The sequence below is a fragment of the Heptranchias perlo genome, chromosome 11 (genome assembly GCF_035084215.1).
Source record: "Heptranchias perlo isolate sHepPer1 chromosome 11, sHepPer1.hap1, whole genome shotgun sequence".
In the NCBI taxonomy this organism is placed as follows: domain Eukaryota; kingdom Metazoa; phylum Chordata; class Chondrichthyes; order Hexanchiformes; family Hexanchidae; genus Heptranchias; species Heptranchias perlo.
Genome location: NC_090335.1, coordinates 57,226,516 through 57,246,694, shown reverse-complemented (window position 1 = coordinate 57,246,694; position 20,179 = coordinate 57,226,516). Strand labels below are relative to the sequence as shown.

General features: G+C 43.6%; 1 protein-coding gene across 1 annotated transcript in view; it reads left to right on the top strand.

The window, feature by feature from the left end:
• The first annotated feature begins 2,343 nt into the window (after nt 1-2,343).
• Nucleotides 2,344-20,179, top strand: part of LOC137327387 (collagen alpha-1(VIII) chain-like) — a 129,343-nt gene continuing 111,507 nt past the window's right edge. The window contains exon 1 of the mRNA XM_067993121.1: nt 2,344-2,388. The gene's annotated coding sequence lies outside the window, so the exon portion shown is untranslated. The remainder of the gene's footprint in view (nt 2,389-20,179) is intronic.

Genomic DNA, 20,179 nt, shown 5'->3' with positions numbered 1-20,179 from the left:
GGGCCTCTTCTGGCATCCCAGCCGGCCAACATTCCTGTGGCCGAACAGCAGCGAGCTGCATCAGGAGACCTATTTCACATCCGCAGCTCATCTGCAAAATTCAAATGAGGCCAAGGCCTCAAAATCAAGGGGGCCTATTCGCCGCCAGAATGGGTGGCTGGTCAGCTGCCCAAAAGTCAAAATCGACGCCATAATCTTTCTCCTATATAGTCACACATACACTCTCTCACATACACACTCGTACACATTCACACATACACTCTCTCACATACACACACGTACACATTCACACATACACTCTCACATACACACACGTACACATTCACACATACACTCTCTCACATACACACACGTACACATTCACACATACACTCTCTCACATACACACTCGTACACATTCACACATACACTCTCTCACATACACACTCGTACACATTCACACATACACTCTCTCACATACACACACGTACACATTCACACATACACTCTCTCACATACACACTCGTACACATTCACACATACACTCTCTCACATACACACACGTACACATTCACACATACACTCTCTCACATACACACTCGTACACATTCACACATACACTCTCTCACATACACACTCGTACACATTCACACATACACTCTCTCACATACACACTCGTACACATTCACACATACACTCTCTCACATACACACACGTACACATTCACACATACACTCTCTCACATACACACACGTACACATTCACACATACACTCTCTCACATACACACACGTACACATTCACACATACACTCTCTCACATACACACACGTACACATTCACACATACACTCTCTCACATACACACACGTACACATTCACACATACACTCTCTCACATACACACTCGTACACATTCACACATACACTCTCTCACATACACACTCGTACACATTCACACATACACTCTCTCACATACACACTCGTACACATTCACACATACACTCTCTCACATACACACTCGTACAAGTTCACACATATATTCTACCCGCACTGTCACATACATTCACTCCCACACATTAATACATAGTCTAACTCATAAGGACACTCACATGCATATTGAAACGTCACTTTTTTATGTTTTGCCAGTCAGTATTGTAAATAAAGTTTTGTATTCTATATGAGCAGACACATGGGAACAACACCACCTGCACGTTCCCCTCCAAGTCACACACCATCCCGACTTGGAAATATATCGCCGTTCCTTCATCATCGCTGGGTCAAAATCCTGAAACTCCCTACCTAACAGCACTGTGGGAGAACCTTCACCTCACGGACTGCAGTGGTTCAAGAAGGCGGCTCACCACTACCTTCTCAAGGGCAATTAGGGATGGACAATAAATGCCGGCCTTGCCACGACGCCCACGTCCCATGAATGAGTTTTTAATGAAGTGTCTTATATTGCTTCACAATAGTCAGCAAGAAAAAAAATAGGGGAGCTCATTTCTGTAGGTGTTAGATGATGACCTAAAACTTGATTTTCAAGCTAATACATGATTTTTCCATGTAACGATTTTCATTAATTCCATTAATTTTACAAATATTTATTTTTGTAATTTGCAGAAAAATCACATTTCCATACTGTAAGTACATTTTATAAAAAAATGTTCTTAGCATTTAGTGTAGTACTGTACTTTATCCAAGTCATATGTTACATACAATTAAATTGACTATATTTAGATTTAGTTAATTTAGTCACATTATTATACACCTGGATTAAGTGCTATTGCTAAATTAATTTTGATTCCTTGAGTCTGAGATAGCCGCCTTCGTTTTTGTTTTTTGGATTATAATACATCCCTCGCATTTTATTTCCATAAAGATATTTTTCAATAGAATGTGCTTTTCTTTCCAACCAGCTACTTATGCAAACAGAAGAAAGCAAGCAAAAGTTGCAGCTGCTTCCTGAACTGAGAGTTGTCAGGGAAAAAAAAAAGCGGGGCTGCTTTGAATTGGTTACGGCAATGGGAGGGAGGGAGAGAGAAGAAAAAAGAACAGTCTGACTGAATAACAATAAAGTGCTTCCAAATCAACCATCAGCTCGAATGTGTTTATTTGTAGTCTTGTCGCTTTAAAAAGAAATGTTCCTTTTCTTCTTTTACCACTTTCTTAGCCCCCTCCGTTCCTTCCCTTTAGCTCTTTTCTCTCTTCAAAAGCAGAGGCTCTGTTTCCAGTGTGCCTGTCACACTACTCGTCTGCCTTCTGGACTGCCCACCTCCTGTTGGTGGACAGCTCCTCCCATTTACACATATAAGGCAAGTAAGTTACTGGCAAGGGCCGATCAGAGCATTTTCTCAGTCCGCTGCTGTAGTGAGCCAGTGAACATCTTTCCTCGCATCACGCACAGCCCAAGGTAAGAGTTCTGCTGCCACCAAGCACTGCTGTTTTAAGTTGCTAAGGATGTAGCAGCCAGCTGTTAAAATTAGACCTGCCAGGGGTGTTGTTCAAAGTAATTGTTACTGTGATTCTCATTTTGTTTTTGTTGTTGTGGTTGACAGATTTTAAAAGGTGAGTGACCTAGGGTAGCAGGTAATATACTTACAGTTGTGCCTTTTGCTTGCACTAGACGACTTCACACCCAAGAAAACAGGTGGGGAAAAAACTATCAGTGGCACATTCCTGTCAAACAATTAAAGAATTAAAAGATTTTTTTTTAAGGACAATTACTCTTTTTCTTAAAACTATCAGTTTGATTGAGATTCATATATGTCAGAATATCACAAAATCATCAGTGACACAGATGTAAGAATATGTTGACTGATCATAGTGTGGAGATGAGAACTGCAGTTAAGTAGCTGGAGAGTTTTTGACATAAAGCATTTCTACTAAAGACAAAAAAAACCAAACAAGGAAACTGGAACTTACCTTGTTTTAACTGACACAGTTTACTATTCGTGCAGCAGCTAATACTGAATGAAGGGCAACTGTTAACAACATTGCACCTGGAGAATTGTAATTCGAGGTAGAGTTCTGCTATGATCTGTGGATTTCCTGCTGCGTAATAGTATTTTTCAGTCAGATTTGTATACATAGATCCAGATGTTTGAGTGTCTTCTTACCATCTGCTGTGCTGTATATTTGGACAGAAGTGAAAGAAGGTTTGGCTTTATTTAATTGTCTCGCTTACCTGGCACAGGGTCTGGCCCAGGGAGGTGCAACCACTCCCCCTGGGTAGTCAGTACTTGACTTAGAGACTAACGAGTCCAGTCAGAGTGGTACCCTGCACCTTTCAATTAACCTCTTGAACCTCCTCCAGCTGCCCTCCCCCCACCCCTTCTTCATAAGTGCTTCAACAAAGGCTCTTTATGAAGGTGCAGAATTTGAAACTTCGGTGTGGTCTCCCCTCAGCTGCACTTCTTTGGGAAAAAGTCAATTTCCTCAGGAATTTTGCGGCTAAGCCATAACATCTGCAGTGCGTGAACTCTTACTTTCACTCACCAGATCACAGGAACAAGGTGAAAGACTGAAATGTAGATTGAGTTTAAAGGCTTTACTAAGGTGGTCCACCCTGCAGAATTGCCCTGGAGTCTCCAGGAATTAAAGATTAATCTCCGGGACACTGCTTCCAGCAACCTCTGGAGAAAAATTATTGGGGCATTAAAAAAAATTTTTTTTTGCATTTTCTCTGAACACTTTAATTTATTAATTTTAAAAATATTGGAGATGCAAAAAAGACTGTTTGACTGACAGTCAAGAATCATCAAATCGGCTAACAGTCTGTCACTTTCCAATTGGCGTGAGAAGGCGATGTGCCGTGAGGATGGTTGTGATGGGTGACCAACGGCGGGAGTGTGGGGGTGGGGTGGTTGGAGGTGGGAGGGTCATGTCAGGATAACATTTGCCTGAGGAAGGAGAAAATCTCCGAAAGCTTGTGAATTTAAAATAAAATTGCTGGACTATAACTTGGTGTTGTAAAATTGTTTACAATTGTCAACCCCAGTCCATCACCGGCATCTCCACATCAGGATAACTCCAGGAATACGTCCAATCAGAGTTGGCAACCCTGGGCTTTACTAAGGCTTTCACAAACTGTTCTAAGCTGTTGATGACAGAATATAGATTGGAAGGCTTTATTCCTCCAAAGCAGTTTATCTGATGGGTTTTCCACTTTTTTAAAACAACTTACAGAATGTATTTTGTAATGTGTTGCTTACTAGCCCTGACATCCTTTGGTTAAATCTTATTCTCATACCTGTGTCACACTTCCTCCTTCACCTAGGTCTGGGGGAGCAGTCCTATCTGTGGTCCTCACCATAGCCATTATCAGTGCCACTCCATAACAGGTACTTCAGTGAGGCAGGACTGGTCCCAGTGGTAATTCCCTCCCCCCCACCCCAGTTAGAGCATGGTGTTACTGTGAAATACTCCCTCTAGTGACCTGAATGAGAGCTAAGGAAATGTGGACTGTGCATGTTTCATGAACTTTTCTGATTGGGCAGTTGAAATCAGAGGCTTGATTCTGAAGAAAGTGTGTAATAATTTTTTTAAAATTATAATTAATTCAACTTGTTAACAATAATTGTTTCACTACAATCTTAACTTACAAAGTTCTTTAGCATGCAAGTCATAATGCAGTCATATAGTTTGAACAGGATAATATTTTGGTTTAAAAGACAGTGCGTTAAATTTCAATCCATCAATAGCCACTAACAAGGTGACAACAAAATTGTTCATTCATAAACTGATGATACAAAGTGATTGGTGATGTTAATTAATGTGATTTTGTCAGGTTTTCTTTACTTGACAACTTTCTTCTTGCAGTTAAAGTGATTCGGTCACAGGTAACAAATAAAAATCATCCAGATATAGGCAGTTAAGAAAGCATCTCACTGTCACTTGGAATCGGGACAGAACAACCGCCTGAAAGGTTGTGGGCAGGGGTGGGGGGATGCGGTGGCGGGGGGGTGTCGCGTTCACGACTCCTGTTCCTCCGGGGCCCACAAAAATAGTTGAGCACTTACCTTTAGTGGTCCTCTTCTCTTCCTGCTCTGCACAGGTTGCAACCAGTTTCTACTCAAGGTGGCAATCGGGATCTTATTGGCATCATAGAACCCCGAGTTCCATATTAAAAGGGGCCTATCACCTGAAATAGGCAGGCGCTTTGGACACCCAGCTGTAGGCCCCTTTTAAGATGGAGCTGGCCGCATCACCAGTGCTAACGGGGTGGTAAGGTTACCGACCCCATTTTGAGGCTGTTACCGCCCCTTAACGCCAGGCGAGGGCACTCACAATGGACCCCACAATGTGGTAAACGGAGCAGAGTCAACATTTTACAAGGATTTCATTGTCAGGCTAATACGAAAATGTTCAGAAATAAAATAGAAAGAGCCCAAGAATGCAAATAGACTACAATTATGATCAACTGATCCAAGAAACATTTATAGATTTAATAAATTATACAATTTAAGGTATTCTGGCAACCTCACCCTGATTTTGTATTATAGTTTTCTTATGTAGGGGACAAGTTTATAAAGAATACTAGGAAAAGAGAGCACAACTTGTTACAATGTCTGGAAATGGTTATGAGGATGAGTTGGCTGTGCCAGGAATGAACACATTTTGAAATGCGAAGCCAAACTGGTCTGAACTGGGCTAAATTGGATTATTACTTTAGAATTTTGCCTGATTTAGTATCAGTTGTACTCTATTTTATTGATGTCCTATCTTTTAAAAAATAATTTGTCTGCACTGAAGGACAATGTTTCACAAGAACCTTCGTGAGATACCATTTTCTGTAGCACCAAAAGTGTTCATGCCTCTAAAGATGGCACCTGCTTCTGTCTGGGAGGGACTGCTGCTGCACTGAAGAATTCTTAACTATCCTTTACTTGGTGCTAATGGATCTTGTATCTTTTTTTCATGTGGTTTCTGATTTTCAGCCATATTAGAGGAAGCAGTTTAATGGTCTGGTCACCATTCTTCTTGATGATGGGAACGGAATATGTGTTTGAGTTTAGTATGTGTATATGTTTTGGTGAGGGGGAATGTATGTATCCAGTCAGGGGTGATCTGGTACAGGAGATGTGCACCTGATCCCTGGTGATGTGGTGAAAGCAGTGCTGTATACATCTAAATCTCTGGTGGTCCAGTGAAGGTTCTCCACCACTCACACATTGGCCTCATTATTTAAACTTTTGAGTCAGGCAATTCAAATATCGGACTTTTGATTTATTCAGACAGATATATTCAAATGCTCATCCCAAGGCAGTATATACACTGACCACTGTTGCTCCTTTCTGTAGTCCCATCTTGTTTCAGTATGTTTCCTGCTCTCTATTCTTTTGGCTTCTGTAATTGGCATGATTCAGATTTTCCTACTGAGACTGTCGCTAAGGAATGCTAAAGGTTTTTATTTTCTTCATTTTACACCACTTGGCAAAATGGGCAGTTTTCATTTGCATTCACTGGTTAGTCATTGGATTAAGTATTGAGTTAACACTTCAGCTACTGTGTTCAGACTGATTAACAAATTGCCTGTCTCTCAGGCACAAGTGCTGTTCAAAATCATTCCCTTCCATCTTGGCAAATCAGACGAGACCTCCACATGAATGGGAAGCCCTTACTAAGCCCTTGATAGTTGCTAATGGCTGGCTCCTCATAATGATTTATAATCTGTTCTAACATTCCTGGGGCATGCTTTTCTCTGTTATGAGAGGTTAGTCCCTCAGCTCTCATTCAAGCTATAGAATTGCTGGAGGCTAACACCTCACAGTTGTTGTCAGAGACACCAACTTCTGAGCATTAAAATGCACACTACTTGAATTTTGCCCATTTGTGTGAATGGAGTACAGTGTGCAGAAACGCCTGAATCTCAAGCCAGATGGGTGAGACTTGAAGACTGTCTCATGCCTGAAGAATATACTCTCAAAATTAAAATGAGTACCTCCAAGGGCCATTATAAACTTTATGAGTTCTTTTCTAACAGAGTTAGAACATTACAAACATGGATTCTGGCAAATGGAGTGTCTGTGGAGGTAGACGTTTGAAAGGACTCTTTTCAGGGCAAAAAAAACTATTTGTTTAACAGGAGTTACTCACCATGGAAAGTGAAAAAGGGAGGGAGGAATTTTTTAAATGACAGTGAAAAAGAAATCAAATAATGCAACTTTTGTTTTATTTTTAATTCATTAAAACTTATTAATTCTAAGCATGAAATTGTATGAAACGGATATACAAACAGCTTATCTGGAGTAACGAGCAATGCTTGAATCCATCAAAATGGGAAATAAGCACTTTTAAAGCAAGTCTTGACCTGTAATCAGTACAAGAGAAAAAAATAAACACACAGAAACATTCAGTAAAATCTTATTTTCTGCCAATGTTTTTATAGAGCCAATAGTGTAGTTTGCCAAATCAAAATTATTTTTATAGCAGTGGCAGGTGAATTATTTACTAAAACCTCAGTAACAATATTGGAACAAAAACCTATGCTGACAGGAAGTGACATGTTATCATCATTGATATTTAAGTTTTAAAATATTTAGAGGTGCTGTGGGAAGTTATTTCATGCACTTTGAACACACACACACCCTCCAAAAAAATCTGAATGCAGATTTCTTTCCAAATCTACTTGCATGCCGAAATCGCTTGTGGACATTGGATAGCCAATGATTTCTTTTTATCATAGTATCACAGTAGGTACAGCATGGGAGCAGGCCATTCGGCCCATCGTGCCTGTGCCGGTTCTTTGAAAGAGCTATCCAATTAGCCCCATTCCCTGCTCTTTCTCCATAGCCCTATAACTTTTTTCCCTTCAATAATTTATCTAATTCCCTTTTGAAAGTTACTATTGAATCTGCTTCCTCCACCCTTTCAGGCAGTGCATTCCAGATCCTAACAATTCACTACGTAAAAAAATGTTTCCCCATGTCGTCCCTGGCTCTTTTGCCAGTCACCTTAAATCTGTGTTCTCTGGTTACTGACCCTTCTGCCACTGGAAACAGTTTCTCATTTACTCTATCAAAACTGTTCACAATCTTGAATGCCTCTATCAAAACTCCCCTTAACCTTCTCTGTTCTAAGGAGAACAACCCCAGCTCCTCCAATCTCTCCACAGAACTGAAGTCCCTCATTCCTGGTACCAGTCTAGTAAATCGCTCTGCACACTCTCTAAGGCCTTGACATCCTTCCTAAAGTGTAGTGCCCAGAATTGAACACAATACTCCAGCTGTGGCCTAACCAGTGTTTTATAAAGGTTTAGCATAACTTCCTTGCTCTATTTATAAAGCCAAGGATCCCATTTGTCTTTTTAACCGCCTTTTCAACTTGTCCTGCCACTTTCAAAGATTTGTGTACGTACACCCCCAGGTCTCTTTGTTACTACACCCCTTTAAGATTGTACCATTTAGTTTATATTGCCTCTCCTCAGTCTTCCTGTCAAAATGCATCACTTCACATTTCTCTGCGTTAAATTTCATCTGCCATGTGTCTGCGCGTTTCACCAGTCTGACTATATCCTCCTGAAGTCCGTTACTATCCTCCATTTATTTACTACATTTCCGAGTTTTGTGTCAACTGCAAACATTAGGTCATTAATATATATCAAAAAGTGCAGTGGTCCTAATACTGACCCCTGGGGAACACCATTGTATACTTCCCTCCAGTCTGATAAACAACTGTTCACCACTACTCTGCTTTCTGTCCCCTAGCCAATTTTGTATCCATGCTGCCACTGCCCCTTTAATCTCATGGGCTTTAATTTTCCTAACAAGTCTATTATGTGGTACTTTATCAAATACCTTTTGAAAGTCCAGATACACAACATCAACCGCACTACCCTCATCAACCTTCTCCGTTACTTCATCAAAGAACTCAATCAAGTTAGTCAAACATGATTTTCCTTTAACAAATCCATGCTGACTTTTATTATTAGCCCATACTTTTCTAAGAGCCAACTTATTTTGTCCAAGATTATAGTCTCTAAAAGTTTCCCCACCACTGACGGTAGACTGACTGGACAGTAATTGTCGGGTTTATCCCTCTCCCCCTTTTTTTGAATAGGGTGGTAACATTTGCAATCCTCCAGTCCTCTGGCACCGTCCCCATATTGGAAGATTGTGGCCAGAGCCTCCGCAATTTCCACCTTTACTTCCCTCACTAACCAAGGATGCATCCCATCTGGACCGGGTGACTTTTCTACTTTGAGTACTGCCAATCTTTTAAGTACTTCTTCTTTATCTATTTTTATGCTATCCAATATTGTTACTAGCTCCTCCTTTATTGCTACAGTGGCAGCATCCTCTTTTCTAGTGAAGACCGATGCAAAGTATTCATTTAGTACCTCAGCCATGCCCTTTGCCTCCACAAGAAGATCTTTTTTGTTCCTATTCGGTTGCACCTTTCCTTTGACTACCCTTTTATTATTTATGTGTTTATAAAAGGTTTATGTTAGGCTTATGTTGTATTTAATGGGGCAGTGTTGCCAGGAACATCTGAATTGAAATTTTATTTTGATATAAACAAATTACCTGCTCAGGAATATCCAGTATGGTGTCTGATTACAAACTCACTGCCACATTTTCAATAATGCTGGTTTGTGAAGTGTTTAAACTGTTGTTTTCATATATAGGTCAAACTGATTAAATTCTTCCAAAAGCAGCCATTAAAAGATTGCAGTGGGCTGGAAGTTGGTGTTGCAGTGGATACTGCTGTCAACGTTGATAACAGCTTATGTTGCTCTCGGGATTACCATTGAATCAAATCCCAAACCTGAACTGGATATGGCCATTTTAGATTTATTTGCAAATTCCCTGATTTATCTCAAATCGGATCATTTTGCAATGGTGTTGACTTGCTCCTTTACCGAAAATAATGTTGTGTGTGTGGCTGTGTGTTTTTGGCAGACGTTTATAAAGAACCTAAATGCTGGACAGAAAATGAAAACAAATGGGAGGTGAAGATGGCCCTTTAAACTCTCAGCTCTGCAAAACTGCAGACTATAAACATGCAGCTGCTGTTTTTCAACTCCAATAATCACATGACAACATAATCGTTGTCGGTTTTGCTAAGTATAGATTGATATCCCATTTCCATTATAAAATTTACAACTTACATCACAGTTGATAGCAGTAACATATCTCTAAGTTATTATGGGTACAGTTATACCATGGTTCAGTTACACTGCTGCTGCCCAATAATTTTACTACTAAGGGATCTGCATGTAAATCTGATTCATGTTGTTGTGCGTTACAGTAACAGGCCAAGTACGATTTCCCTCATGGCATACACCGCCACAATTTTCTTTATAAAATTACCTCTCCATTGCACCTTAGTTCTAGGACATAACTAGTCCCCTATTCCTACAGGTCTTAAGTAGCACTGGTTGCCCCTACTTTCCAATGATGTGATGAGTGGCCCTTATTAATCCATAGAAGTTACAATGCCGAAACAGGCCATTTGGCCCAACCAGTCTGTGTCAGCTTTTACCCTTCACACGAGCAAATAATCCTGATCACATTTACCCTGCCCTATTCCCATATTCCTTTACCATCCTTTCCTTGATCCACCTATCCAATCTAATTTTGAATGTTGAAATAGTTTCTGCCGCAACCACAGGCTCACAACTCTCCTCTTTTACATCATGAGGTTCCAATTTTTGCTGCCACCTTCTGCTGTAACAGCCACCATTTATATAACACTGTCACGTTTTGGGATTTCAGGTCATGCTGCCACAGGGAACCTTGGTGTAATATGTATTAGAAATGCTTCTATTGAGCTAAGCATAGCTTTCAAGGGGCTGGCATGTATAGATTAGCTTTCAGGTGGAGCATCTGAACCAGCATTCTGGTAACGATGAAAGATAATGTGACATCCCAGGGACCTATTGCCAACATTGACTTTGAATTTGGATGAATTCTGATAGTACTATTGAGGCCAACTTTCTCAGACTCTGTGGTTAAGGTCCTTGCTGCCAGCTCCCAGCTCTTGGTCTCTCTCACTTCCAACCTCTCAGTACACATGACTCAACTTATCTATGTCTAACTCTCTGGCTGCAATATATGGCCTCTCTGTGCCAAATACTCTGGCTACAGGTCTTGACCTTCCTCTGTGTGCTACTCTGAACTTGCCTCCTAGTCTCAATTCCTGAGTCTCCTGATTTTGATCCAGCACGTTCATGTCTGAATATTTTCAGTATGTTTCATTCCTCCAGAGCCACAATATAAATGCTAAAGCAAGTTTACCACCTGCTGGTACACTGCCTTTTCCTCTTGAGCCCTATCAACATCCGCGCTGCATTCTGTATGAGCTGACGTTGCCCTCCATGCTTGCTCGTTCTGCATATCCATTTACCTTGCTCACATATGTTAACCGCAGAGACAGGCCCAACAGTGGCAGTAGCCCTGTAAAATAAATGAGGCAGCGCTGATGTCTCTAACCATACAGAGACCCACTGCAGGAGCGGCTCTTTCTCTGCGTATCTGGAGACGCAGTCTGTTTTTTGGTTGTAATTAGGCGGAGCTCTCAGCCCTGCAGCAGAAACAAGTAATATAGGGGCCAACCGTAACTCCTGGGCAGGAACGTGGCAAAGCGAGCAGTGTGCCCACCCAGGAGTGGCAGCAGGCAGGCTCAGCCGATCTTAACGGCCGGGCCTCATTATCATGCAGCTTGCTGACTTCCCAGCCATTTTGGCCCAAAGTTTCTTTGAGGGGCCTGGAGGAACACTTCTGCCTCTCTTGTCTTACAAAGAAACTAAAAAAAAAACTTATCTTGTTGGGCCTCCTCTGGTCTTAGCTCTTGTTCCCAGCAGGTGTGGCCTGGTTTGGGGGGGGGGGGGGGGTGGTGTGGGGAGGAGGGAGGGTGTGGGGAAAGCCAGCACTACTCTTCCGCTCAGGCCTCAACTTAAAATGACAGACCAGACCCCAATGATATCATCTGAGCCCAATCCATATATTTAAAGAGGACCTCGCTGGCTTGGGGAGGGTGTGCTTGCCGCCTGCAATTTCAAATTGTAGTCAGCCAGATTGGGGCCGGGAATGAGTGGGTAATCCCCTGCTCCATTTTAATTGCTCCCCCCTCCCCCAGTTTCCGCCAGGTGGAAGGAGTTAAAATCGAGCCCTATAGTCTTTGCATTGCTGACCTGTATGAACTTTCCCACCAACATTGGGGAAAGTAATCAGGAAATGAAAGTCATATAAATGGGATAAATTTAGAGCACTGGGGGGTAGAGGCGCAAAGGGATCTAGGGATACAGATTCACAAATCATGAAAAGTAGCAATGCAGATTAACAAGGCCATGAAAAATGCAAAGACAGCACAGGGGTTCATTTCCAGAGGAATAGAAATCAAAAGCAGAGAAGTTATGTTAAACTTTTAAAGAACCCTGGTTAGACGACACTTAAGAGTACTGTGAACAGTTCTGGTCTCCATATTACAAAAAGGATATAGAAGCAGTGCAAAAAAGATTTACAAGGATGATACCAGAACTGAGAGGGTACAACTATCAAGAAAGACTGAACAGGTTGGGGCTCTTTTCTCTAGAAAAGAGAAGACTGATAGATGACCTGATAGAGGTCTTTAAAATTAAGAAGGGGTTCAGTAGGGTAGACGTAGAGAAGATGTTTCCTCTTGTGGCCGTAAATATAAGATAGTCACTAATAAATCCAATAAGGAATTCAGGAGAAACAAACTTACTCAGAAAGTGGTGAAAAATGTGGAACTCGCTGCCAGATAGTGGTTGAGGCGAATAGCATAGATGCATTTAAGGAGAGGCTAGATAAGTACATGAGGATGAAAGGAATAGAAGGATATGGTGATTGGGTGAGATGAGCTGAGGTGCGAGAAGGCTTATGTGGAGTATAAACACTGGCATAGACCTTTGGGGTGAATGGCCGGTTTCTGTGCTGTAAATTCTATGGAATTCTGTGTAATAAATGCATGGTTTTTTTCATTCTTGGGATGTGGCCGTCACTGGCAAGGCTGGCATTTATTGCCCATCTCTAGTTGCTCTTGAGAAGATTGTGGTAGGCCTTCTTCTTGATTTGCTGCAGTCTATGTGGCGAATGTGCTCCCACAGTGCTGTTAGGTAGGGAGTCCTGCATTTTGTCCCAGCGGCGATGAAGCAACGGCGATATATGTCTAAGTCAGTATTGTGTATGATTTGGAGGGAAACTTGGAGGAGATGGTGTTCCCATGCACCCACCGCCCTCATCCTTCTGGGTCCAATATTTGGGAGGTGCTGCTGAAGAAGCCTTGGCGAATTGCTGCAGTGCATCCTGTAGATGGTACACACTGCAACCACGGTGTGCCAGTGATGGAGGGTTGGATGTTTAGGTTATTGGGTGAAGTGCCGATCAAGCAGACTGCTTTTTCCAGATGGTGTTGAGCTTCTTGGGTGTTGTTCCAACTGTACCCATCCAGGCAAGTGGAGAGTATTCCATCATGTTCCCTCCTTGTGCCTAGTTGGTGGTGAAGGAAGTGAGTCCTTCCATCACTTTGCTGATGATTGGGAGTAGGTTCATAGGGCGGTAATTGTCCAGTTTGGATTGTCCTGCTTTTTGTAGACAGGATATACCTGGGCAATTTTCCACATTGTCAGGTAAATGCCAGTGTTGTAGCTGTACTGAAACAACTTAGCTAGGGGTGCATATAGTTCTGGAACTAGGCCTTCACAAGTCTTCAGCACTACAGCCAGAATGTTGTCGGGGCCCATAGCCTTTGCTGTGTCCAATGCATTCCTTGATATCACGTGGAGTGAATCGATTTGGCTGAAGACTGGCATCTGTGATGGTGACGATCTCGGGAGGAGGCCAAGAAAGAAGATCCACTTGGAACTTCAGCCTGTTATGTTGTTAGTGATTGTTTGAGCCCAGCACAACCGTGTCCTCACTCAACATTTACATAGTGACACTTATAGTCGGGGTTGCAGCAGAACAATCAGAAGCAGGAGCCTGGGTGGATTTCCTTTTCTTTCTCCCCTTCCCCAGACTAGCAGAACTGATACCCCTACTGCTACCACCGCGGTAACAGCAGCTGACTCAGCATTGATTATGCAACCGCTTTCTCCATACGTTGCATTTGCCAGAATTTTTACTTCTTAAATGCTGACCATTTGCAATTAAGCTTGTAGATGATAGCACTGCCATTTATTATTAGTTAAATAGAACTTCAACATTAAACAAATGCTCAGTGTTACTCACAGTTACAGATGCTAGACCAGTTGGGACTAGCCAGTTCTTACTATAGTGCTGAAAACCAATTAACAAAGGATTGAACAATTAAGAATTCTTGCAAACAGACTAAGCAGAATTAGTAAAATCCTGATTAATGTGGAACTAATTTCACAAGGAATGTTACACTTGCATCAGGATTTATTTTAATCAGGATTTCTGCGGACACAATATCAAAAATAGTTGTACCTTAGCCCTTAAAGCATGTGAGTATGAATGTTGTTTTCAGGGTTTTTAAATATATAATACTAGGGTGCTTAACAATGGGGCACAGTTGAAAACAACTGTAACAAATGACCCTGTTGCTTACTGGGCAAGTCATAAATCTCACACAGTTCCAGCAATCTCTTCAAATGATGATTATTTCTGCAGTTAAACTTCTGAGGTCTAGCCATGACACTGTTGGGAAAGATATCCATAAGGAAGAAAAGTGGTGTGAGAAGTTTCACCAGACGTATTCCATGTAGATCTCTTCGGTTGATGTGCTTTTCACTCACTGCAGTTTTCATGCCCTTTGACACAATTAGCAGCAGGAATTCTGCTCTGTAGTCAGGGTCTAAATTTGCTCTCATTTTATCAATAGTAGTTTCCTGCTTTTCACTCAGATGAGACATTAGTTGATGGCAGCTGAAAAAGATAGTCCTTTAAATAAAAGCTTTCCCAAAGACCTATGACTTCAGGAAAAGTAACTTTTCTGGGATCAAGATTATGAAAGTGTTCATCCACCTGAATAAAAAGGACACATTGTGGAAATCTGAAACAAAAACAGAAAATGCTGGAAACTCTCAGCAGGTCAGTCAGGATCTGTGGAAGAAACAGACAAGTTAAAGTTTCAGGTATAACCCTTCATCGGAACTGGAAAAAAAATCTAGTTGAACAGCATTTAAAAGGAACAAAACAAAAAGGGGAGGAAAGAAACACACATGTTTGCACACATAGATCTGAGAGAAGAAATAGAATGACCTGTAAAGTGTTTAAATAGAAAACATAAGGTGGTTAAAAGGCTGAAGTGATATTAAGATGAGACATTAGGAAGAAGCATAATAGAATAAATTGAAGGCATTAAGAGAGTCGGAGGGGGGCAAAGTCAATGGGTAAGAAAGTCGGGCTGGATGTTATTGTTATCGGCTATTTTGCATTACTGCCCAAGACCAATTTCACCCCCATTTGTCTAGGCCCGAGACCGACCCAAAATTGGGCCTGGGACCTTATTTCAATAGTGAGCCGCCAATGCCATTCACACCTTCATAGGCAGCTCGCCCATTTTAGCACATGAATTTCGGGCTGCTTTTCTTGCCGGCAGCAGCCCTCAGGTAAGAACCGAGAGGGGGAGGGGGAGGACAGCAGGAGAGGGGCTGTTTGCGGCCGCCAGGAGTGCTGTGGAGCTGGGAGGAGCACTCTTGCTCTTCCTGGCTCCAAATGAATTTTTAAAAAAAATTCATACTTACCTTTTTGGTACAGGCCTGTTCCTCGGGCGAATCAACGCCCGGAAATCCTGAACGGAACAGGCCCGACGGTTCAGGGCAACCCAATTCCTCAGAGGATTTTTCTTCTGTTGAATATTTAAAGTAGGATTAAGACTATTAGGCTGAAAAGGCCTAACATTGCTTCATGAAATTTACAGCTGCCTCTGTGTTCCGACTGTGGCAGGTTGACAAGTAACAATCATAACTTTCATCAGGGTCATACACAACTTCTTTGACCTACACATTAATAGAACAGTACCAGTTGCCATTGTCGGAAGAAATATTCACTTTTATGAGGTTATAGGAGATCACAATCCTCAAGCTGAAATAATATAAGCAGCACCCCCAATATATATTAGGACTGCTGGGTCTGCAAAACGCATTTAGAAATTTCAGAATCAGTCCAAAATTTTCTCCTCGTTTACAAGTCTCACGATTTCATAATAGTCATGGTAAAGTATCAAGAAATTAACTCATTGCTGAATTGCACTGCACAGAAATCACCATATCTTTAACTTCACAAAAAAGTTTAACAGATGTACAACAACTTGCATTTATATAGCACCTTTAACATAGTAAAACATCCCAAGGCACTTCACAAGAGTGTTATCAAACAAAATTTGACACCGAGCCACATGAGATATTTGGACAGGTGACCAAAAGCTTGGTCAAAAAGGTAGCTTTTAAGGAGCGTCTTAAAGGAGGAGAGAGAAGTAGAGAGATGGAGAGGTTTAGGGAGGGAATACCAGAGCTCAGGGCCCAGGCAGCTGAAGGCACGGCCACCAATGCCGGAGTGATTAAAATCGGGGATGCGCAAGAGGCAAGAATTGGAGGAGAGCAGAGATCTTGGTGGGATCTAGGGCTGGAGAAAGTTACAGAGATAGGAAGGGACGAGGCCATGGAGGGATTTGAAAACAAGGATAAGAATTTTAAAATCGAGGCCTTCCTGGACTGGGTCAGTGAGCACAGGGGTGATGGGTGAAAGGGACTTTGCTCATCCAATACTGGATGTCAAACAAGTGACAAATGAGAGACAGTGGTGGGGTCGAAAGAGATGGAGGTGACGTAGAGCTGGGTGTCGTCAGTGTACATGTGGAACGTGATGTGTTTTCGGATGATGTCGCCATGGGGCAGCATGTAGATGAGAAATAGGAGGGGGCCAAGGATAGATCCTTGGGGGACTCCAGAAGCAACGGTGTGGGAGAGGGATGAGAAGCCATTGCAGGCGATTCTCTGGCTACGACTGGATAGATAAGAATGGAACCAGGTGAGCGCAGTCCCATCCAGCTGGACGATGGAGGAGAGGCATTGGAGGAGGATGGTGTGGTCAACTGTGTCAAAGGCTGCAGACAGGTTGAGAAACATGAGGAGGGATAGTTTACCATGGTCACAGTCACATAGAATGTCATTTGTGTCATCGATAAGGGCCGTTTCAGTACTGTGGCAGGGGCGGAATCCTGATTGGAAGGATTCAAACATGGGGTTGCGGGAAAGATGGGCACGGATTTGGGAGGCGACAACACATTCAAGGACTTCGGAGAGGAAAGGGAGATTGGAGATGGGGTCAAGAGTGGTTTTTTTTGAGGAGGGGTGGTGATGACGGCAGATTTGAAAGGGAGGGGGACAGTACCTGAGGAGAGGGAACTGTTAACAATATCAGCTAACGTGGGGGCCAGGAAGGGAAGTTGGGTGGTCAGCAGTTTGGTGGGAATAGAGTCGAGGGAGCAGGAGGTGGGTCTTGTGGTCAAGATGAGCTCGGAGAAGGCATGAGGGGAGATAGGAGAGAAATAGAGAAAGATGCAAGTTCAGGGCTAGGGCAGGGGGGATCCATAGGAGAAGTTTGGCTTGGTGGGCTAGGGGAAGGGAAGGAAGCGGCAGAGGCAGCTGAACGGATGGTCTCAATCTTAGTGACAAGGAATTCCATGAGCTCCTTGCACATGTTGGAGGTGAGGGTGGAGGAGGCAAGGGAGAGGGGTTTAAAAAGATGGTTTGTGGCAGAGAAGAGAAGCCGGAGGTTATCTTTGCATTGCAGGATGATCCTGGAATAGTGAGCAGTTTTGGCAGAGATCAAGGGCTCGATTTTAAAAGGGCAGCGGGATGGCAGCAGGGGGGGTCAATGGGAGCGCGGCAAACCCAAATAATAAAAACTTGCCATTCCCCACGCGATCGCGACTTAATTGGTGGCCCTTAATCTTATTTCCGGGTTTGCTGTCCAAAAGCTGCACAGTGGGCGGACTGTGCACCTGCATGACAGGCTGTCAGATGGAGCATCTGGACATTGCTCCAATGGATTTTGCTGGAGCAAAGAGCAAGAACACACAATATGGAGCAGCACAAGGGGCAAGGCTGCTCCAAGATTCAGTGATACCTCACTTCAGGTGCCAACCCGACTAACTGACTACTAGGACCCACTTCAGGTGAGGAGGAGGAAGGAACTATTTTACCTGGCTGACAGGAGGAAGTGTCCTGCCTCTGCCACCAAGAAGGTCTAGCTCGATTTGGCAGAGGAGTCACCAGCAGCAGAAACATCTCCCGCACTTGGGTCCAGTGCAGGGAGCGTTTCAATGACCTAACTAGGTCAGCAAAAGTGAATACACTTTCCGATTCTCTTGCATTCCGTGTAGCACACCCCCCACCCCCACCCATCCCAACTCATTCTGCCCTGCCAAGACTACTCCATCACATCACTCCTCACACCCACTTAAGGCTCATCCTCAACTTACCTTCACTTCCTGAGCACTTCCTCACCTCTCCATTTGTGACCCCACCACTACCACTCACCCCAATCCTCATCCAATGTGATGCCTCTGTCTGACACCCTCTGATGCACCTCTTTCACGGTCAGCCTCTCCCAAAGCAATGCATTCATCGGTTAACCACTTCACCATCACTCACTCACACGTCTGTACTTTCCCCCCTTCTAGGAGAAGAAAGCGCAAAATGCACACGAGAGAGTGAGGACTGGAGGGGGGCCTCCGCAAATAGTGGTCCTCACAGACGCGGAGGAGGAGGCCCTGCAGATCAGCCGCACTCTCGAGTGCCTGTCCGTCGGGGACGCCGAGACTGGCACCCCACAAACATCTGGTGACACAACTTTAACATTCATCACACACAACGTGAATTGATGTTAACAGTGATTGACACGTTGAACACCTCCGTATGCTCATCACAACATGACACATCTGTGATACTGCCTTCTGTTCTCTTACAGGCCATTCAATTACCGCAGTGACGGGACAGGACAATTCCTCAGAGGAACTCCCGGCCTCTGAGGGCGCACCGTCACATCATAGCGAGCCATCCATCAGCGCAGATACTCACAAGCTCAGTGGGTCCTAGTAGTCAGTTAGTTGGGTTGGCACCTAATGAGTCACCACACACGTGAGCACGAGCAGACACTGGTGGCAGGGGTAGCTGTGGAGAGTCCGCGTCGGTGGGAGCACTCATCTCCGCTCAGCCGGACACATTTGCTGAACCCCGGGGGCCATCCTTTAAAAGGAGAATGATCGAGGGACAGCAGCACATTTGCAAGGTACTGGAACAGGTGCCACGCACACTCTCCACAATAGCACAGAGAATGGAGGAGTCCAACTCCTGCATTAGTGAAATGGTGGCACAGGTACATGAGGGAATCTCTGAGATAGTGTCACAGGGACATGAGGGAATCTCTGGGATGGTGTCACACGTAACTGCTGAAGTGTCTGAGATAGTGTCGCAGGTAAGTGCGGGAATGACTGCGTTGGAGAGAAGGCTAGCCTCCATTGAGCTTCAAACATGGCTCACAAATGAGTCCATTCAGGCCCTGACAATGGCCGTTCAGACTCAGGGTGAACAACATTCTGCCGCCTTAAACAGGCAGCCAGAAACTTTACAACTGGGCTTCCAAGGCATCATATATGTCCTCCAAACTGTTCTCCAGCAGGGCGGTAGGAGTAATGTGGGCCTGGTCCAGGAAAGAGATGATGGCGAAAGGGGACATGGAAGTGGGGACGCCACTCAAAGCACTCTTACATCTCACCTGTTGCCCCCCCCCCCCCAACCAGTACCCGCAATGTTGCCTCCTCTCCACGTGGCCGAGTCTGCCGCTGCACAGGTGCAGGTGGAGCAGTCTTTGGAGGGATCCTCGTGGGCTCCAAAAACCAGAGGGCATAGGCCCAAAGCATCTAAGCATGGCCATGGACATGAGCAACCTGCCACTACCTCTGCAGCAGCCATGGGGGATACACCTCGTAGAAGTGGTAGGAAGAGAAAGGCTAAGGATTTGTGATCATGAAGGGTATGCACAAGGGTGTCTGACAGACTGTCATGTTTTTCATTTATATTTGCTTTTTGTTATATTCACATTAAATGTTATCATTCTCGCCACTACTGCCACGTCTTGCCCATTCTTGACTGGCTTTTGTGATAGGGCCCTTTCATGTGCTTCATCATGAACGGCCACACTTGATGCCAGCCAGTGGGTCACTTCACAGTGGGTGTATGTGTATTTGCAGGACTGTTTTGTGCAGGGGGT